The 22772-nt window shown below is 44.5% G+C and overlaps 1 protein-coding gene and 1 long non-coding RNA gene across 26 annotated transcripts in view; both read left to right on the top strand.

Annotated features, from left to right (window-relative positions):
• Cacna1d (calcium channel, voltage-dependent, L type, alpha 1D subunit) overlaps window positions 1-22772 on the top strand; it is a 451216-nt gene that overhangs the window by 258090 nt on the left and 170354 nt on the right. The window lies entirely within an intron of this gene.
• Gm52107 lies at window positions 8966-18119 on the top strand. Its single transcript, XR_003951104.1, has 2 exons — window positions 8966-10201; window positions 10578-18119. It is a non-coding gene; the product is annotated as a predicted gene, 52107 (long non-coding RNA).

The raw sequence follows: 22772 nt of genomic DNA, 5'->3' as shown, positions 1-22772 counted from the left end.
TGGTCTCTCAAAAGCCGGGGAGATCAGCAGCCTCTGGGCTCAGGCTGTTGGGACTCCTCCTGCCTTTGAAGCTTTAGCTCAGGAGCAAGGCTGCTTTTTGCTTAGCTTCATGGAGTTTTAGCCGCATAGTGACTTACTTCTCAGTGAAGACTAAAGGAATATCTGGGTTGTTTGACCTCAGGTTCTCCATATCCAATCTACTTCCTCAACTCTGTGAAACCTGGGCATTCTGCTTTGGGGCATCTCATCTCTGCTCCATGTCCCAGCATGTTCTTCAGACAGAAGCAACTGCAATTATGGGGAACTCTTTGGTTGAAGAGATTTGCCTTCTCTCAAAGGTTACTTTACTAATGTACTGTTCAGTGAATTCGCTCTCTACTGTTAGGTATTTGAAAGAAATCCCCCTCCTCTCCCTCTACCCTCTTTCTCTTCCAGTATTTTAGCTGTTTAAAGCAAGAGGGTACCATGGAATTTTTTATTCTTTATGGTCAGACCACACCTCCACCCAGCTTTGTGGCTGGGACTGCAGGATCAGAAGACAAATCTCAAGTTTGACCCTTGTAAAGCCATGGCTAATGGGCTGTATAGCTAAGAAGACACCTTGCTTCTGTATGGATTGCTTTTGCATACAGAATGTGACTGAATTGCTTTGATGTAGCTGATCCTATGAAGAAGTAAGTAAGGAACTTAAGCTTGTAAATTAATCTGCGGAGTAAACTGCTTACGAGTTCCAAGACAGAGATATTAAGACTTTTTTATGCTTTGCGTCAAAGTCTTTAAACATTGAAATTACATTTACCCTTTGACCTAAAAGAAATTGGCCTTGTTTACAACTCACCCACTTTATTCTCTGTCTCTGTCTCTCTCCTTCTCCTCTTCCTCCTCACTTCTTCTCTTCACAATCCTCACTTACTTCTTTCCATCTTCCAGCAAATTAGTGAGAAAAGCTGTGGGCCTGAGTAAGAAGCCAGATGCTTTAATTGATCCACTCTTGACAGCTGGTTACTTACTATAAGAGAGGAATGTCCTCAGCATCTGCTTCCTGTATCCTACCTGTGTTCTTAGCACAACTACCAATTGGTGTCCATGGATTCAAACAAGGAAGTATGTGAGAGATCTTTGGAAATGTTAGTACCAACTGTGTGTACAGGGTGGTTTTGAAGACACTGTGAATTCCTTTGGAGACTCAACTCTCGAATAGTTGAAGTGACTTCTGATCAGACCCAAAACTCCTATAGAAATTTGTGTGGAGAGCATCTGCCGGAGACAACGTGGTTCCCAGATCCTGCCAATACTAGTCTGCACAGGTGAGAGTGTGTACTACAGAAGCTAACAGCTTCTGGGACAGGCGGGAGCCACAGAGCTTCTGTGGCAGACCCCGTTTTGGGCTCCAGACATCCGGGAACCTTCCCTGCCAGAGGAGAGGTGTCCACCTCACCCGGGAGAGCTTTGCTGGAGCATCTGGGGGAGCCATCTTCATTCCCAGATCCTGCCAAGACTAGTCTGCACAGGTGAGAGTGTGGACGACAGAAGCTAACAGCTTCGGGACAGGCCCTGTTTCGTGCCAGGAGGAAAGTCCGAACAACAGATATCTGTGCACCTTCTCTGCAAGAGGAGAGCTTGCCTGGAGAGAGTGCTCTAACCACTGAAACTCAGGATAGAGCTAGTCTCCCAGGTCTACCGGTAGAGGCTAACAGAATCACGAAAGGAACAAGCTCTGACCAGAGACAACTATAACAACTGACTCCAGAGATTACCAGATGGCAAAAGGCAGACGTAAGAATCTTACTAACAGAAACCAAAACCACTCACCATCATCAGAACCCAGCACTCTCACCTCAGCCAATCCTAGGTACCCCAACACACCCAAAAAGCTAGACCCGAATTTAAAGGCATATCTCATGATGATGGTAGAGGACATCAAGAAGGACTTTAATAACTCACTTAAAAAATACAGGAGAACACTGCTAAAGAGTTATAAGTCCTTAAAGAAAAATGGGAAAACACATCCAAACAGGTGATAGAAATGAACAAAACCATACTAGACCTAAAAAGGGAAGTGGACACAATAAAGAAAACCCAAAGTGAGGCAACGCTAGAGATAGGAATCCTAGGAAAGAAATCTGGAACCATACATGCGAGCATCAGCTACAGAATACAAGAGATGGAAGAGAGAATCTCAGGTGCAGAAGATTCCATAGAAAACATTGGCACAACAATCAAAGAAAATGCAAAATGCAAAAAGATCCTAACTCAAAACATCCAGAAAATCCAGGACAGAATGAGAAGACCAAACCTACAGATAATAGGAGTAGATGAGAATGAAGATTTTCAACTTAAAGGGCCAGCAAATATCTTCAAAAAAATTATAGAAGAAAACTTCCCAAACCTAAAGAAAGAGATGCCCATGAACATACAAGAAGCCTACAGAACTCCAAATAGACTGGACCAGAAAAGAAATTCCTCCCGACACATAATAATCAGAACAACTAATGCACTAAATAAAGTTAGAATATTAAAGGCAGTAAGGGAAAAAGGTCAAGTAACATATAAAGGAAGGCCTATCAGAATTACACCAAATTTTTCACCAGAGACTATGAAAGCCAGAAGATCCTGGACAGATGTTATACATACACTAAGAGAATACAAATGCCAGCCCAGGCTACTATACCCAGCCAAACTTTCCATTACCATAGATGGAGAAACCAAAATCACACATTATCTTTCTACAAATCCAGCCCTTCAAAGGATAATAACAGAAAAAAACAAAAAAACAATACAAGGACAGAAACCATGTCCTAGAAAAAGCAAGAAAGTAATCCTTCAACAAACCTAAAAGAAGACAGCCACAAGAACAGAATACCAACATTAACAACAAAAATAATGGGAAACAACAATTACTTTTCCATAATATCTCTTAATTTCAATGGACTCAACTCCCGAATAAAAAGACATAGACTAACAGACTGGCTACACAAACAGGACCCAACATTCTGCTGCTTACAGGAAACCCATCTCAGGGAAAAAGACAGACACTACCTAAGAATAAAAGGCTGGAAAACAATTTTCCAAGCAAATGGTCTGAAGAAACAAGCTGGAGTAGCCATTCTAATATTAATAAAATCGACTTCCAACCCAAAGTCATCAGAAAAGACAAGGAGGGGCACTTCATACTCAGCAAAGGTAAAATCTTCCAAGAGGAACTCTCAATTCTGAATATCTATGCTCCAAATACAAGGGCAGCCACATTCATTAAAGAAACTTTAGTAAAGCTCAAAGCACACATTGCACCTCACAATAATAGTGGGAGACTTCAACACACCACTTTCATCAATGGACAGATCATGGAAACAGAAACTAAACAGGGACACAGTGAAACTAACAGAAGTTATGAAACAAATGGATCTAACAGATATCTACAGAACATTTTATCCTAAAACAAAAGGATATAACTTCTTCTCAGCACCTCATGGTACCTTCTCCAAAATTGACCATATAATTGGTCACAAAACAGGCCTCAACATATACAAAAATATTGAAATTGTCCCATGCATCCTATCAGATCACCATGGACTAAGGCAGATCTTCAATAACAACATAAATAATAGAAAGCCAACATTCACGTGGAAACTGAACAACACTCTTCTCAATGATACCTTGGTCAAGGAAGGAATAAAGAAGAAATTAAGGACTTTTTAGAGTTTAATGAAAATGAAGCCACAACATACCCAAACTTATGGGACACAATGAAAGCATTTCTAAGAGGAAAACTCATAGCTCTGAGTGACTCCAAAAAGAAACTAGAGAGAGCACACACTAGCAGCTTGACAACACACCTAAAAGCTCTAGAACAACAGGAAGCAAATTCACCCAAGAGGAGTAGACTGCAGGAAATAAACTCAGGGGCGAAATCAACCAAGTGGAAACAAGAAGAACTATTCAAAGAATCAACCAAACGAGGAGCTGGTTCTTTGAGAAAATCAACAAGATAGATAAACCCTTAGCCAGACTCACTAGAGGGCACAGGGACAGCATCCTAATTAACAAAATCAGAAATGAAAAGGGAGCTATAACAGCACATCCTGAAGAAATCCAAAACACCATCAGATCCTTCTACAAAAGGCTATACTCAACAAAACTGGAGAACCTGGATGAAATGGACAAATTTCTTGACAGATACCAGATACCAAAGTTAAATCAGGATCAGGTTAATGATCTAAACAGTCCTATATCCCCTAAAGAAATAGAAGCAGTCATTAATAGTCTCCCAACCAAAAAAAGCCCAGGACCAGATGGGTTTAGTGCAGAGTTCTATCAGACCTTCAAAGAAGATCTAATTCCAGTTCTTCACAAACTATTCCACAAAATAGAAACAGAAGGTACTCTACCCAACTCATTCCATGAAGCCACAATTACTCTGATACCTAAACCACAGAAAGACCCAACAAAGATAGAGGACTTCAGACCAATTTCCCTTAAGAATATTGATGCAAAAATACTCAATAAAATTTTCACTAACCGAATCCAAGAACACATCAAAACAATCATCCATCCTGACCCAGTAGGTTTCATTCCACTGATGCAGGGATGGTTTAATATATGGAAATCTATCAACTTAATCTATTATATAAACAAACTCAAAGACAAAAACCACATGATCATCTCCTTAGATGCTGAGAAAGTATTTGACAAAATCCAACACCCATTCATGGAAAGATCAGGAATTCAAGGCCCATACCTAAACATGATAAAAGCAATCTACAGCAAACCAGTAGCCAACATCAAAGTAAATAGTGAGAAGCTGGAAGCAATCCCACTAAAATCAGGGACTAGACAAGGCTGCCCACATTCTCCCTACCTATTCAACATTGTACTTGAAGTCCTAGCCAGAGCAATTCGACAGCAAAAGGAGATCAAGCGGATACAAAATGGAAAGGAAGAAGTCAAAATAACACTTTTTGCAGATGGTATGATAGTATATATAAGTGACTCTAGAAATTCCACCAGAGAACTCCTAAACCTGATAAACAGGTTCAATGAAGTAGCTGGATATAAAATTAACTCAAACAAGTCAACAGCCTTTCTCTACACAAAGGATAAACAGGCTGAGAAAGAAATTAGGGGAACAACACCCTTCTCAATAGTCACAAATAATATAAAATACCTTGGCGTGACTCTAACTAAGCAAGTGAAAGATCTGTATGATAAGAACTTTAAGTCTCTAAAGAAAGAAATTAAAGAAGATCTCAGAAGATGGAAAGATCTCCCATGCTCATGGATCGGCAGGATCAATATAGTAAAAATGGCTATCTTGCCAAAAGCAATCTACAGATTCAATGCAATCCCAATCAAAATTCCAACTCAATTCTTCAACGAATTGGAAAGGGCAATCTCCAAATTCATCTCGAATAACAAAAAACCTAGGATAGCAATAACTCTTCTCAAGGATAAAAGAACCTCTGGTGGAATCACCATTTCTTACCTAAAGCTGTACTACAGAGCAATTGTGATAAAAAAAAAAAAAAACTGCATGGTACTGGTATAGCGACAGACAAGTAGACCAATGGAATAGAATTGAACACCCAGAAATGAACCCACACACCTATGGTCACTTGATCTTTGACAAGGGCGCTAAAACCATCCAGTGGAAAAAAGACAGCATTTTCAAGAAATGGTGCTGGCATAACTGGCGGTTATCATGCAGAAGCATGCGAATTGATCCATTCCTATCTCCTTGTACTAAGGTCAAATCTAAGTGGATTAAGGAACTCCACATAAAACCAGAGACACTGAAACTTATAGAGGAGAAAGTGGGAAAAAGCCTCGAAGATATGGGCACAGGGGAAAAATTCCTGAATAGAATAGCAATGGCTTGTGCTGAAAGATTGAGAATCGACAAATGGGACCTCATAAAATTGTAAAGCTTCTGTAAGGCAAAAGACACTGTCAATAAGACAAAAAAGCCACCAACAGATTGGGAAAGGATCTTTACCTATCCTAAATCAGATAGGGGACTAATATCCAGTATATATAAAGAACTCAAGAAGGTGGACTCCAGAAATTCAAATAACCCCATTAAAAAATGGGGCTCAGAGCTAAACAAAGAATTCTCACCTGAGGAATACCGAATGGCTGAGAAGCACCTGAAAAAATGTTTAGCATCCTTAATCATCAGTGAAATGCAAATCAAAACAACCCTGAGATTCTACCTCACACCAGTCAGAATGGCTAAGATCAAAAATTCAGGTGACAGCAGATGCTGGCGAGGATGTGGAGAAAGAGGAACACTCCTCCATTGTTGGTGGGATTGCAAGCTTGTACAACCACTCAGGAAATTAATCCGGTGGTTCCTCAAAAAATTGGACCTAGTACTACTGGAGGATCCCGCAATACCTCTCCTGGGCATATATCCAGAAGTTGTTCCAACCAGTAAGAAGGACACATGCTCCACTATGTTCATAGCAGCCTTATTTATAATAGCCAGAAGCTGGAAAGAACCCAGATGCCCCTCAACAGAGGAATGGATACAAAAAAATGTGGTACATTTACACAATGGAGTACTACTCAGCTATTAAAAAGAATGAATTTATGAAATTCCTGGGCAAATGGATGGACCTGGAGGGCATCATCCTGAGTGAGGTAACTCAATCACAAAAGAACTCACATGATATGTACTCACTGATAAGTAGATATTAGCCCAGAAACTTAGAATACCCAAGATATAAGATACAATTTGCGAAACACATGAAGCTCAGGAAGAATGAAGACCAAGGTGTGGATACTTTGCCCCTTCTTGGAATTGGGAGCAAGGCACCCATGGAAGGAGCTACAGAGACAGAGTTTGGAGCTGATACGAAAGGATGGACCATCTAGAGACTGCTTTACCCGGGGATCCATCCCATAATCAGCCTCCAAACACTGACACCATTGCATACACTAGCAAGAATTTGCTGAAAGGACCCTGATATAGCTGTCTCTTGTGAGACTATGCCGGGGGCCTAGCAAACATAGAAGTGGATGCTCACAGTCAGCTATTGGATGGATCACAGGGTCCCCAATGGAGGAGCTGGAGGAAGGACCCAGGGAGCTGGGGGGATCTGCAACCCTACAGGTGGAACAACAATATGAACTAACCAGTACCCCCCCACCCCGAGCTCGTGTCTCTAGCTGCATATGTATCAGAAGATGGCCTGGTCAGCCATCAGTGGAAAGAGAGGCCCATTGGTCGTGCAGACCTTATATGCCTCAGTACAGGGGAAAGCCAGGGCCAAGAGGTGGGAGTGGTTGGGTGGGGGAGGGTGGGGGGGATTTTTGGGATAGCATTGGAAATATAAATGAAATAAATACCTAATAATAAAAAAATGAAAAAAAAAAGAATTTTGTGTGGACTAAGCTGATACCTTTTTGATAGTTTTCCTTACACTGTAGTGTTAAAAGGATTCCCTCATCTTTTTGTTAGATCTAGGCTACTGAATCTCACTCTCGGCCACATAGTAATTTGAACAGCCAAAATTTTACAAAATTCTTAACCATAATGATACTAGTCTAAGTAAGGAGTGGCTAGTAAGAAGTAAATCGAATTCCAGAGAAGACAAGACAGAGGGCAAAAGGCAGAGGGCAGACACTGCTCTTAGCGAAGAGTTATAGAGTGTTCCAGAAATGCATCCACCAGGGCCAAGGACGAGAGCTTGTTGCACAGGTCTTGGCAGTGGTCCAGTGAATGGTAGAGGAGAAGTGGTTGTGGAACCCTGCAGATGATGGAAAAGTCACTTTGATTCTGTGCTGGTAGAACTTGCTTGAACGTCACTCCTTTGAAATTTGCCTGCACCCTGCCCTACAGCACACTAAGGAAAGCTGTTCATCGGGAGCTGTCTCATGGAAGGCACTGCTTAGAACATGCCCAGAGCAGAGAGTAGGGATGCTTGGGAGAGCACCCTGGACTGCTGGGTGCTGGAGTGAGTCCTCACACATGTTGCAGGAACTTGTTGAGAAAGCATGATAGGATCAGGAGATAGTATGTTCCCTTCGGTTGGTTTCTTCCTAGCATCCTCTGTTGGTAAAGCTTAGCATTGTGCCAGGGAAATATCTAAAAGGTCTTTATGGAACCAGCATGATGGGCGAGTTGGAGTCAAGAGGTAGGGGAGGCATAGCTTGCACTTGTCTGCACTCTTGGCTACCCAGCTTCCATCTGTATTCCCTTTGAACATGTTTGAATTTCCATGGAACACCATAGTTATTGCTACCTACCAAGATGGAGCTATCTTTATTGTAAGCGAAGAAGTCCTCACCACTCCTGCAAGTAAGGATGTGTACAGTTCCAGGAGCTACAATATTTCTCTCTCACTGCATCAAATTTAGCAGTTGCTCCACTGAGTATACTGTTACCTAAACACTAAGTTATTCTTCAGTAAGTTAACTAAGTTAGTTTCAGCAACTTGCATATAAGATCAAAATCAGAGAGGCGAAAAAGATTAACAGAGAGACAAAAATGCATATATAAAAATAAAAATGCAGGTTGCTATTATTCTCATCTCTATAATTAGTATTAAAGGCTGGTAGACACCTCTGGCTTTCCTTCCCATTGTATTTTATATTTGTCCTGGTCTTGGCCACATCATCAGCTCTCCCTCCCCTTACCTTTTCCATACACCCATTCCGTTCTTTCTTTCCAGGGTCTCAGTATGTTATTCTGGCCATACATCATCTCCTGGGTAAGTCCCCTACCTCAACCTGTCAGTAGCTCAGTTCTGTGGGGGCTGCCACAGCCTCTTATCTGGTTTAACCTGTATTGTATGGCATAGAAGCATTAAGATGTTCTAGAACTGTGTTTCTCAACCTGTGGATCTAGGAGAAAGGAGGTTGAACCACCCCTTTCCTATGGATCACATATCAGATATCCTGCATATGAGTTATCTATACTATGATTCATAACAGTAGCAAAATTTCAGTTATGAAGTTGCAAAGAAAATAATTTTATGGTTGGCGCTCAGCACAACATGAGGATCTGTATTAAAGGGTCTCACCATTAGAAAGGTGAAGAACCAGTGCTCTAGATAATCAGTGGGGTTCCAGCCGTTCCCTGCTTGCCTCCAGTATGTGGACGCAGTTTCCCTGTGCTAATGAGAATCACCTACTATGGCCAGCAGATCACTTCTTTCCACCTGTCGTGTTGGTTCAGTGGCTTCAAGGGACCGAAATGTATGAGTGCTAACTTCATATACAAACGGCATGGAAAGGAGGCTGTGTACCCCTGTGGGATCATCTCTCCCACCCCCTAGTGTTCTTTAGGAGGGGTAACCAGAATCCCCATGGCTGTGATTCTGCCCCCTGTAACTCTGAGCTGCTTTCCTGAGGTAGACTGAAGGCTGGCTCCTCATAGCTTCGTGCCAACCAGCAGGGAGCTCAGCTTCAGTTTTTGTATTTTATGGAGAACGTTTGGAGATGGGAGGGCAGTGGAAGGCTGCCCAGGTGTAGGCCACACCGTTGCAAGCATGGAGCCTTGCTCCTGTGGCCCAGGGTGGCTGGGCATTGCAGGAGCATGTCAGTTGTGGAGACAGCCTAGGTTCCCTCTGGTGTCCTTGGAGCTGCCACTGCCTGGAGTTCAGAAGCAGTTTTGATAGCATCCCTGGCTCTCTGCTGCTCAGACTACCGTCTGGATGGTCACACAGTGTGACATTTAAGACCCTTGTGATGCTCTAGTCCCCTCTTGCTTTCCCCAGTTTACCCCTCACCACCACAGGCTGCCAACCCTGCCCAGCATCCTCCCGCAGGCCCTCTGAACCCACCCCTTTCCAGCATTCCCCAGAAGCCAGGCTTTCCTACTGGTTTTCTTTAGTGCACAAGGCTGGGTCTTGGGCTTCTCTGCCGGCCAGCTCACATGTCCTCATCAGGACCCTCTCCTTGCTGGGATCTAGTCCTTGTTGACACAAACTCCAGCACCTGGGTTGTTCCTGTTTCCAGAATGAGAGCAGAGCCTCTCCCATCCCCCACACAGAAGGGGGTTGAGTTGGATGTTTCATTTTTTTCCGTGCCTTATCTCTGGCTCTCAGAAGGTTACCAGTCCAAATTAGAAATGCCTTCAGGAGCATTCTCCATCATCTCTCCTCTTTGTTCTAGGTGATGTACCTGGGACCATGGAAGTGACAGCCAGCCTTCTGACAGGGATGTGTGTTTACCAAGACCCGCAGTGGCTGACCTCAGGGTAGGCTGAGCTGGGACAGGCACTGTGACCGTCATGGTCATTGCTTTACAGAGCACGTACTCATTCTCTGTCCCAGGCATAAGTAGTAGTGGTGTTAGTACTGTGTAGTGCGAGGAGGGCTCATGCCAGAAGGACCCTGTGAGGGTTCTGCAGAGGCCCTCTCTGCCTTCCCTTTCACTTCAATCAAAGAGAGTTGTAGTGGGGCCAGGAGAGACACCAAACTAGTGGTGTCTCCAATGCAGTGTATGGAGAGGGCTATGGAGCAGAGAGAGACCTTTTTGATGGGGGTGCTGAGCTCTTTGTTTTACTGAAATGCGATTCTGGGCCTTGGGCTTCTCTGCAGTTTCTCTTTGAAGGAACACTGTTTGGTTCTTAGGAGGTACTAGGAACTTTCCACCTCAGGTGATGCCTGCAGGTAAAGCACGCAGAGGCTTGAAGAGGATCTACTCCAATCCCTGAGGGCAAACACCAGACCAGGAAGGAACAGAAGACTCCAGAAGAAATTCCTGGAAATCAATATAAATGTCCCGTGGTGCAGCTACACAGCTCTTGAGGTCCCAGCAGGAGACGGCCCTGTGCTTTTTCCATATGCTCAGCTCAAAACCCAGAAGCAGGTCAGTGAGAGCGCCTGAAAAGATGGAGTGGCCCAGCACAGGTGGCAGTGATGAGTGAATGACCGGAGTGCACACTCAGAGAGATGAGTGACTAGAGTGCACACTCACAGTGATGAGTGACCGGAGTACACACTTAGAAGCCACTCTGGGTGTTCTTGGTGAGAAGCAGTGCAGACCAGAATGCTTGTGAGGAGACGGAGACACTTCCCGAAGGCAAGGCTTGGGGAGCAAGGACCCTGCAAGACTCATACAGTCAGGGCAGCAAAGAAAGACTAACATTCTCCATCGATGCTGTTACAAAATGAATGACCATCAAGCCTCAACTGTGAGGAAATGTCTGGAAAACATTTGTCTTTTAAAGTTGTGTCTAGAAAACATAAAACATTGACACAACTCACTAATACAAAGTCAAATATTTCTAACTTAAGGGTGTGTAAAAGAGTTGACAGATATTTTTAATACACCCAACAAAGGGCCAAGAGGATCATGAAAAGATACTTTACACTGTTGCCTTTAGGAAAACACAAATTAAAACCATAGTGATATGTTATTACATGTCAACACAGTGTGACTAAAATGAAAAACTGAGACAATTCCAAATTTATCTCAGGGATATGGAGGACTCTGAGCTACTCATATAATAACATCAGTGGAATTCTGCAGAGGAACAGACTGCAGTCGATGAACTCCAGGACGTCTTTAAACTTAGAACCTGCTCTCTCATTTCTGTTGTTGTGATAAAATACCCTGGAAAATGCGCCTTACAGAAGAAAGAGTTAGTGGCTTACAGTTCCAGGAGTCAGTCCATTATTGCTGGAGAGACAAGGAATCTAAACTACTACATTTACAAGTCAAGATCAGAGAGAGTGACATCGACCCTTGCTTGCTTTCTCTCAGGTAGCTAGGCCCCTTCTGGTCAGGACTCACGTTCTAGGGAATGGTGCTGCCCACAATGGGCTGGGTCTTCCCATATCAGTTAACAACTAAGACAGCCCTCCCACAGACATTCCCAACATCCCCACAAGGCAGCCTAGTCTTGACAATGTCTTATAATTCTCTTCCCCATCGAATCTACATTGTTTCAAGTTGACAGTTAAAACTAACAAGCAGACCACCCAAGAATTTCATTTCTTAGTATTGATCCAAGAGAAATGCAAACCTGTATTCATGGAATGATTTAGTCACAAATTATGACCATCATTATAATAGGAAAAAGCTAGAAACTGTGGTTATTCATCAATAGGTCAGGGATAAACAAACCTTTAGTGTATTCATACAGTGGATCAGTATTCATCAATGAAAAGGTAGGGACTGTTGCTACATGGCATGGCAGCAGAGTCGACTTACCAAATTTGGAAGAACTCTTCGTGCCCCGTCAACTGATTCCTGCCTCCTAAAGAATTCCTTTGAGTTCATCTTCTAATCATAGCTGATTCAATCCCACTCCTCCATCCCTTGAATGTAATCTCAGTCAGTGCAAGGTGCCTGGAGCAGAATTGTAATGGGGGGTTTTATTGTGCTGCCCTCTGTAGAATAGGAACCAACAAACGGGGAAGCTTGGAAAATGGTGTCTATAGAGGAGGGGACAGCACTCAGGACATAATCTTTAATATACCCAGTGACCAAAACCAGTTCTCTTTCAACAGAGCTTTAAGTAACAGGTAGCCTGCCGTCCACTCCCACGGCAGTGGTGCTGGCTGTCCATTTTAACGTTGAGGACTTTGGACAAGTGTGCTGACAAGTATGGTTGTTCTAGTTAGCACAGGGTAACTGCTGAGTGGGAGGAGACATTCTTGAGCCCCCGGAGGATGGAAGTGAGCCGAGGGCAGACATTAGATCCATACTCATTCCTTTTTCCTTTTCTTGGAATGAAGTCACAACAGCATTGTTCTCACTTTTAATTGCCACGAAGCTCATTCTTAACTGATCTACACAGTAATAAGTACAAGAAAGGAAAAATAAAGGAGCCGAGATTGAGCACTGGCTCGCTTTCCCTTACGTGTGGTCATGGAAACAACTTTGTCCTCTGACAAAGAGTCTGCTCTGCTTTTTCCTCTCCTGACACCTAAGCTTTCTCCAATCAGGTGGTTTTTAAGCTGTCCTTGCCCCTGCTAGCCCAAGCTCAGCTTCCATCTGGGAGGTGTGTGCTGTGCTGCGATGCTTTCCTTGGGACATACCATAGGAGCATCCAAGTGCATTTCTGCAATCCCTTAACAGGCATGCGTCAGGCCACACATTCCTCAGCCTGTGAGCTGTGACCCTAACAGGATATTAGAAACAGAACTTCTGTGAGGATTAGTGGGCTCCTTAGTGGATAGATATGGGATGGACTTTTCCAGAGGATGCTACAAGATTGTGGTGTGTGTGAGTGTGTGTACACACGTGCACGTAGGTAAATATTTGTGTGAGTGTGTGTATGTGTGTGTGGTAAAAGATGCCCTTTGAGGTACATAGAAAACAGAAGCTGGAAGCACTCCTAAATGTGCTGCTAGACAAGGGTGTGAGAAGCTGAAAGATCGTTAGAGAGGGAGAGGGTGGATGCTCTGAGGACTATCTTTCACTGCTCCCATCCTGGAATAAAGAGGGTGTCCTGTCTGTGAGTCCTTGACCTACACCCCCAGCCACAGCCTTGAAACCTTTCTGGTTGTTTTTAAAAGTCAAACATGGTTAAAGTGACTCTCGTGGTACAGGGATGACAGAGACAGGTGGCTACAATTTCAGTTTGTCTTTAGCTGCTGTCTTGGCTTTTGATAATGGACAATGTTCTTCCTTCTAAACCTCTATTTCCCCCTCTACACTTTACTAGTTGAATGTGGAGGTCTCAGAAAATGCTGGGGTCAGGAGAATAATGACCCATGTGAAACAAGAAGGAAATCTGGTTCAAAGCAGTTCAGCAGCTGGTGTTGGTTCAAACTTCCAGAGTCTGACCCTAGGGAGTTTATTTTAGGTGTATTTAAGTACAGTTCAAGTAGGGAGGGAAAAGTTTCTTGGTGTAACCCAATCCCGTATGCACAAGGCATAATTGCAGCAAAAACTCTTTTAAAAGTACATGTCACTTCCTTCATGAAGATGTATCATCTTAAGGGCCTAACAGGGAGGATCAGGAATTGTCTCAGTCATGGAGATACTACAGAGGTCATCAGGCATAAAGTTCATGTGATATCACCCATAAAGACAGGTTCTATTGACAGAGAAAAAAAATGCTCAAGTAAAGGTCTTGGGAGGAAGAGTCTGGAATAAATGTAATAGTCTGGGGGCTAGGGGGATTCGGGAACAGACAGACCCTATAGATAATACAGATCACCGGGCTATTAACTACATCCAATCCCATGCTCTATATGTCTTTTTCCATTGAAGAGGCAACCTTGGGCATTTAACACCCTCAGTTTCCCTAATGTTTATCTGTGAGCATGAGGACCTTGTGCCCTCGGCAATTCAAGAACCCCGAATTATAACATAAAATAATTTACTTTCCAGTGTCTACTCTCACCTACACCATTTGAGATCCCCTTATCCCCTTTGTATCCTGACACCTGAGCCAGACTAGCTCTTCCTGCCTGGTTTTCATTCTGAGGAGGATGGCATTGTCCTAATTCCTGCAGCATGGCGTGATCTCCCTGTGAGCAGTGTGACCTGACCCCTGTCCCATGTGCCACAGCTTGAGCATGCCTCCGTTTTTGAGAAAGCGAAGGAGGAAGACCAGTTATAGGCCTTTTTATTTGATGAGACACCACTGCAGTATCTTTTCCTGGTTGGATTTGTAGCTTCTCTAGCCAAAACTGGCCAGGTGGCTACACACTCCATTTGACAGGTGTCCACAGGCAGATCCCCAGCGGGATCTTTAGAGGCCACCCTACTAAGCAGGTCCTGACAGAGACATGTGGCTCTAGTCAGCCATTCTGGTTCCTCCTTCCCAGTCTGTGGTTGGGCATGTGACCTTGCATGGCAGCCAGCGCCCTTGGGTGAGATCCCAGAAAGAGTTCCAATCTAGTTACCCTGTGTGGCTCACTTGGCTGGGAGGAAGCACAGAGGAAGTTTGTGAGCCCCTGCCAGACCACAGGGTGGCATGGAGACTGGCCTTCTAAGGCCAGCGGAGAATCATTTCAGGAATCAGCCAATGCCAAGAGTGCTTTTGGGGGCGAGGTGCTAGCTGCTTCTTGGGAACAGGGCTGCCCTTGATTCTCTTAAGTCCTTGGTATTGAGATCTAGGAAGGGAGTCCTCCTTTTGGCTTCTCGGCTCCTCCCCTGGGCTGAAGACATTATGATTATGCCTCAGTAAATTGAAATAGGAAGGTGAACTCTAGAAGGCTCAGAGACATCAAACCCATTTATTGCTTTCTTGCAAAGTGTGCTGCTTAGTGGTTCTTCCTCTCAGCAGAGAGGCCCATTTCCCTGGTACCACAGCAATGGAAGCCCTCATCCCCTTTTAGGCAGAGCAGAGGATGTGAGCCCAGGTGTCAGGGTGGGTTCAGCCTTCATCCTTTGGGGCCATGTGTTGTGCTTTTTGTGCCTTTTCTGGGATCATGTTCTTTGTTGAAGTTCGAGGGAAGCATCCACTGTCACCACTCCATCCCCCAGATCCCGCTCGCTCTCCACACGCGATTCTGGGCCAGCTCGAGGGAATGTTTGGGAATGTGCCCTCACCCATTTCTTACAGTGAGTGTCATGGCCCTTAAAGTATTTTGCAGAAACTATTATTTTAATTCATTTTTATGGTGGCCATGGGATTTTTAAAATTTATTATTATTTTAATAGTCTCATAGGAACTTTGGTTAAATGTAGAATAAAATCTGAAAGCTTCTATGGGAATAATGAAGAATCGGCCCTTCAAGGTCTTAAAAAATATCCCCTAGTTGCAGTTCCTTTTATGCCCACAATTCTGAATTGTAGTGTCTCTCTCCAAAGCAGCCTCTGCACTGTGACAGTGGCAGAGAGAGCTTCTGCCAGCCCTGCCAGCACTATAGCTCCAGCATCTGGAACATCCCCAGGAAGCAGACAGGGAAAGGCTGCAAGGACTGTGATAAAGCTTCTGTTTGCAGTGACATCACTAGTATCTTATACATAGCCTGGGGATTAAGCAAAAGACAGAACACCATCCGCCTTGCAGAAGGAAGGAACCAGACTAGGTAATCAGCACTCACTCTTTTTATGGCAGAAAAGTGAAACCAAACTTGTTCTCTCTCCTGAGCACCACTGGTCCAGACCAGGGCAGTAGACCTTTTTTTTTTTTTTTTTTTTTTTTTAAATAAGAAGCAGAGATAACTTTGCTTTGTGGACCTTGCAGTTTCTGTCCTCACTATTTGGCTCTGCTGCCGTGAATATAACATCCACAGTTAATACGCAAACAAGGTACTTCCGCATAGTAAAGCTTCATTTTCAATGGTAAGCTGGCAGGCCGAAGACCGGAGCTCACCAACTCTGGTATGGTGAGAAGTTCTCATTTTGAACTGTTGCCTGCTTGCCTTCACGTCACCCCAGCTCTCTCCAGTTCCTCTTGATGAGGCCCAGAGAGCAGACACATAACACTGCACACACATACACACATACATGCACACACATACATATACACACATACACATACATACATACATATACACATATACACATATACACATATACATAGACACACACACACACACACACAGATACTTTCCTCTGTGTTGGCACACTAAGCAGGCAGAGGTTGTTATAGAACATATAACTTTGGATAGTTTACCAGCCTCAGGTCCAAGTGTGCATGAGGTGACAGCTGATCCTTAACTGCCAAAGTGTTCCAAAAGTCCTGTGAGAGCAGCGTGATATTTGCTTGAGTTCTTACTGTGCTGATGGCTATGTGTTTGGAGTTTGTTATCAGTTTCTGAGCCTAGCTCCTGGAAGTGTAGTTCTAGAGCCCAGGAGGAAGCAGAGGACAGCTGAGCCCTGATTAGGTCTCTGACTTCTGCCACACTCGTTCTTGTTCTTGATCATCTTAGTTGTTTCCCTTTAAAGTCAGCTAAGAGATCTGTTGAAAACACATAAACACTTTAAAGATTCTTGTCATCTGGGTGTGACTGGACATTGGCTTGCTCATCTTTTGACACAGGGCATCTGGCTGTGCTTCACTCTCTCCTGGTCAGCATGCCCATTCTCTCTCCTATAAATGATCCCTACAATATGAATCCACTTCCCAGTTAATAAAATAAGGAGCTGGGTGCACAAGCGTAAACTCAAGCCAGACCAAATTCTAGCATTGAGAGCGGAGGGAGCACCCGATCCCACCCCTGCTGGCCAATCATTGGCAATCAATAGCTGCTGGATGAACAAGGCAGTTTTCTCTGAGTAGAGTGCTTGGTAAGTAGACTACATGCTGGTGGAAGGCAACACATCCACAAATATTAGAACAGCACAAATCAGTCTTTGAGAGAGGGGGTGGGGAATGGGGAGGGAAAGAAGGGGAGAGAGGGAGAGGGAGAAAGATTTGGCGGAAGGGAGATGAATGTACTCAAACTACACTACATGGAATTTTCAAATTCCTAACTTAGTTTTTAAAAGACTGAGGAGCCAGGTGTGATGGAGCACACCTGTAATCCCAGCAAGCTGCATTGTTTGGTTCCGTATCTGTGATAGGAAGAGGCAGGGGAGTTGATACTCAAGATCTGCATCATCAGCCACCTTCCCAGTTTATGGGGAGTCTAGGCCACATGAGGCCACATTTGGGCAAATAAACAACAGAACTGAAAGAATCACAAGAAGAAAACAGAACAATTCTAAGAGTTTATGATTTCTCTCTTTCCCTGGCATCTCAACTATATCTGACCACCAATAAAAATAGAGAGCAGCATTCCTTATCAGGATGCTGGAAGGGTTCTGTCTAGTTTTCATGGGTGTGATACCTTTTTTTTTTAACTGTCATATTTCGCCATAGTTAAGTTAGGCAGCTACAATAGCAAACCACATGTAGCATAAACTTTGGAACAAATATAGCCATCTCATAGTAAGCATCCCTTTTTAAGAGTTGGGAATGAAAATGTAACTTTCTAGAAATTAAAGGAACCCCTCTCAGGTCTGCATGTTTGGGCATCAGCCACTGCATCTTACCCTATAGAACAAAGAATGCCAGCATAGCCATGTGGGGTGAATGGAAGCAATGTACTGCTCCCAGTGGGAGCTCCTTAGAGCTTTTCAGAACCCACCTCTCACTAGGAGGGATTGTGTTCCCTCATGCCGCTGTCTTCCTCTGAACTCTGTATCTGGGATGTAATATAAATAAATATTTCTTAGGATGCAAGCTATGTGTGACAGTTGAAGCATTTACTCTGCATTTGGGTTTTTTTTTTTTTATATGTTTGGCATTTGAGCAGCATCCCAAGTTGTAAAAAGTAGTAATTTCCAGACATTTGAGGTCTGATTCACCAACATTACTGTAATTAACGGAAAACCTGTCTTTGTTCACTGCATTCTATCCTAACTCACCAGAATGTTTTATAAATAATAAACATAGACTTTAGAAAATAGCTTCTCTTCAGCTGTTAAGTTTCAGGGGTTCACGTTCAGGCGTCTCAGATGTTGATGCAGTGAGCATGGCCAAGTGCCGAGTCTATAAGTGTGTGGCCGTGGGCCGTGAGCTCTGCTGGCGTGCAAAGCAAAGCAGCTTGAAAGCACAGACTCCACGGCTGGAGTAGCAGGACAACCTCCTTAGAAGTGTGGGGCCCAAGCACGGTGCTTTTGGTTGGTCCCAACCATGCATGGATTTTGATTGAGACAACAATATTAAGCTTGCCACCTTTTCCCATGGCCACCATCATTAGAATGACTGACCTTAGTGATTACAAAACCATACGGAGGCACCCGTCTGGGCTGAGGTGGCCAGACGGATATGGGGTTGAGCTTTCAGGTAGCCAAGCAAGACTTTAAAATAATGGTTGTGTGGTTGTGATGATTTTAAGATGCTTGTTTACCTCCATGCCGTGTACACACACACACAGATACACACACACACACACACACACACACAAACACACACACAGTGTTCCTATTTGTTTGTTTTTGAGGCAGCCTCCTGTAGCCTGGGACTAGTCTTGAACTTGCTATAAAGCCAGAGATGACCTTGAACTCTTGATCCCCTTGTGTCTACCTCCCAGGTGCTGGCATTCCAGGCATATACATGCTTTTATGCTGTAAGGTAGATGGAACCCAGGGCTTCTTGCATGGTAGACAAGCATTTTCCCAACTGAGCCGCAGTTCCAGCTTCCCTGTGCTTTCTAAACCTTTGGTGCTCTTTTTCACCATGGGGCACGGCTGTGGGGCCGGCCGTGCTGGCTGTGTCCCCTATGGCCTTAGCATTGAGCCACTGTATAATGGAGTCAGGAGAACAGATTCTCGATTTTCAGAAGCCTCCTGTCTTGATTAGTACAGGAAAGCCTTCCCAGGGTTGACCAGACCCTCATGCGTAACATTCACAGCATAGTGACCACAGTGATAGACGCTTTCTACACGCCGGCCATTTCCACCCAGTGGTACTAACGTTCCCTCCCACCTGTTAGTGTTGCTGCCCCTGTAAAGCAATGGGAAGGCTGTGGTGCAGAGAATAGCTGTGCTTTGCCTAGGACCACACAGCTCCTGAGGGGTAGGAACAGTGTGAGGGAATTCCCCCACTGTCCATACGGCTTTCAGGATGGCAATAGTCTGGAACTAGTGCTTGTGATTACAAGCCTCCAGTCTGGAGCCCTTCCCCTCTGCAGCCTGACTTCTGTCTCCTTGGGAGACATGGGAACTCTGCTCTCCATCTCATCCACTCCCCTCTCCACACAAGCTAGAGAGGCCAGAGGTCTGGGATGGCCTCAGGTGCCACCCAGGATGCACAGGGTCTTCTTTCTCCAGCCTGGCCTGTCTCCTTACCTAGAGACAGGGGTCTCAGTGTGTATGCTTGGCTGGCCTGGAACTCCTTAAGCAGGGTCTGGAAGGCAGAGCTCATCCTGCCTCTTTGTGAATGTGGGAGATATGCCCGACCACACTCAGCCTCGGTCTGTCCTGATATTTCCTATGCGTCCTAAGGTCTCCTGTTCTATTTTATTTCCACTTTCAAAAATTGTTGGATACAAACCACTACCTTAGTTTCAGATGTATTCAATTGAAACAAGCCTCCTCCTGTGTTACAGTAAAATGCACAAGGCCAGCCTGATGCTATTTTGACCCTGGAATCAGAGCTTTGTTCCCTGTTTTCTTGATTCTTTTGTGCAATTTTCTCAAGGAAATTTTGTTTTCTCCCTGTGTTGTGAAACAATTTTGTTTAGCTAATAAAGGAACTCAAGTCTGTGGTCCAACTTCCTTCTTTTACCTCAGGTATTAAATAGCACAGGGACATATTAATAAAGTCTTCACAGGACACTTCTTTGTAATGTCTTATTTGTTTCATTTTCTCCTCCATGTAAATTAAGATTTCCACTTTATTCTTCTGTCCTAAATATCTCAGAGTTTCAGCTGTTTTAAAATAAAAGCTGCACCAGCCAGCCCATGGTATCAACTAAGCAGTGCTCATGGGGGCTCAGAGACTGAAGGGGCAGTCGCATGGCCTGCGTGGGTCTGTGCTAGGGTCTCTGCATAGATGTTATGGTTGTTGACTTACTGTTTTCATGGTGGGGGCAGGGGAGACTCCTGACAGTAGTAATGAGGGTGTCTCTGACTCCTTTGCCTGTTCTTGGGACACTTTTCGTTCTACTGGGTTTGTTGGGCCCAGCCTTGATGTGAGGGTTTATGCCTGGTCTTACTGGATCTTGCTCTGCCTTGTTTGGTTGATGTCTTTGGGAGACCTGCTCTTTTGAGGGGGAGAGATAGGGTGGTGGTAGTAGTGTGGACCTGGAGGGACGGGGAAGTGGGGAGGAACTAGGAAGAATGGAATGAGGGGAAGCTGTGGTCAGGATGGTTTGCATGAAAGAATAAATTAAAATTAAAAAATAAAAATAGAAGATGCTCAGTGGGGAAGTCCCAGACAAATCAGAGATATTGGAAAGTAGAATTAGAAAGTGGTTGTGGAGCCTCTGCGATTCCTTGGTGTGGAGTCACTCGTGGGGAATCCCGTGTGGGCGCTCTGTATGTGAGGTCAAAGTGCAGTGCAGAGTCACCTCTCCTGGCTTTGTCAGGTGGACAAAGTGATGACTGACAATGAGATGTCACTGGCTGGACCAAGCCAACGTAGGGACTGTGGCTCCTTCAGCTCTCTGCCAATGTGGGTCTCCGAGCCTCAGTTTCTCTCTCACTTTTCCTTTAAGGCCGTGAGGTTGGCTGGTGCACAGTTGTAAAACTCCCCAATGTCTCTTCATTGGTTTATCTGTGCTCTCTAATATTGAAACAGCAGTGAGTTAGAGGCATGACATTATTAATAATATTATTATTAATTATTCTGAGTGTGTGTGAGAGAGACACTAATCTCAGTTGCAGAATACCATTAGGGCTCTTTTATCACCACATGCTTCTTTCTTCCTTCCTTCCTTCCTTCCTTCCTTCCTTCCTTCCTTCCTTCCTTCCTTCCTTCCTTCCTTTCTTCCGACCAGTATTTTCTGGTTTCCCCCTAGGTCCCTGGATTTTGTAGTCTCAGGTGCTTGGTCACCCCAGCAGTGTCAGGTATGATTATATAAGTCTCATGGAGTGCATTGTAAGTCAGATCAGTTATTGGTCAACCCTACAGCTTTGGGCCACGATTGCCCTAGCATATCCTGCAGACAGTACACCATTGTAGGTAAAGGGTTTGTGGCTGTCTTGATGTTTGTGTTACTCCTTTGATAGCATGCAGAGTACTTTCCTGTGACAAAGATGCTGGAATGTAGAGGAGAAGGCTCCCTGTAGTTCAACATCATGTTTATTATGGGTGCTATCTTCAGCCACAAGAACTTTGCTGTCAGTTGGTGGAGAAAACCTGGATTGTTTGGGGGGTTCCTATGGGCAAAGGCCTGAGTTTAGACTGTAAGGAGCTAGTCATGTTGTCCTCCACTTAATATTTAATAGTCACTCTGTGCTAGGTAAGAGGCCGCTCCTGGGCTGTGGGTAGGGCTGTGCCTGAAGCATTGCATAGACACAGTAGTCACAGCCTGTGTGCTGTAATGATTTGTGGTGGGCTTTGCCACACACAGACCCTGGTTACTGTGTTTTACATGTGTGGCATCATTTGTACATAACAAACCTACACACTCTGTGCCGTTATGATAAAGGAGAGGTAAAGTCACTTGCCCGAGTCCATGTGGCTAATGCCAGTGCCAAGACCAGAACATACGTTCTTTGCTTCCATTCTCCAAAGTGAAAGTGCTACATGACATGGCCCCTGCCTCATAGTGGAAGGTTGATAGCACTGCCCTTAGGGACAGATGTGGGTGCAGCAGCTGTGACAGGGTGGGTGACTTCACTCCCAAGGCGCACCCTTAATCTGTTAGGTTGAGCAGTTAGAAGAGAGTTTTAAGTTTTTCACACTCATGATGGCGTTGTACTTGAGAAAGGTTTTATGGATGTGATGACTGATACTGGCTCTCAGCTTTGCTCAGACTTGCCTGGGAAAGAGCATCTGGGCAAGCGGGGGTGGGGGGGCAGAATCTAGCTTAGGTTAGCCCCTGGGCATTCCTGTAGGGGTTATTTAGATTAGGTTAGCCCCTGGGCATTCCAGTGGGGGGTATCTAGATTAGGTTAGCCCCTGGGCAAGCCTGTGGGGGTATCTAGATTAGGTTAGCCTCTGAGCAAGCCTGTGAAGGGGGATCTAGATTAGGTTAGCCCCTGGACATGCCTGTGGAAGTATCTAGATTAGGTTAGCCCCAGGGCATGCCTGTGTGTGGGGGAATCTAGTTTAGGTTAGCCCCTGGGCAAGCCTGTGAAGGGGGATATAGATTAGGTTAGCCCCTGAGCATTCCTGTGGGGGGATATCTAGATTAGGTTAGTCCCTGGGTATGCCTGTGGGGGTATCTAGATTAGGTTAGCCCCTGAGTATGCCTATAGAG

The sequence above is a fragment of the Mus musculus genome, chromosome 14, assembly GCF_000001635.26.
Source record: "Mus musculus strain C57BL/6J chromosome 14, GRCm38.p6 C57BL/6J".
NCBI lineage: Eukaryota > Metazoa > Chordata > Mammalia > Rodentia > Muridae > Mus > Mus musculus.
Note: the sequence above shows the minus strand (reverse complement) of the source record. Positions and strands in the feature narration are given on the sequence as shown.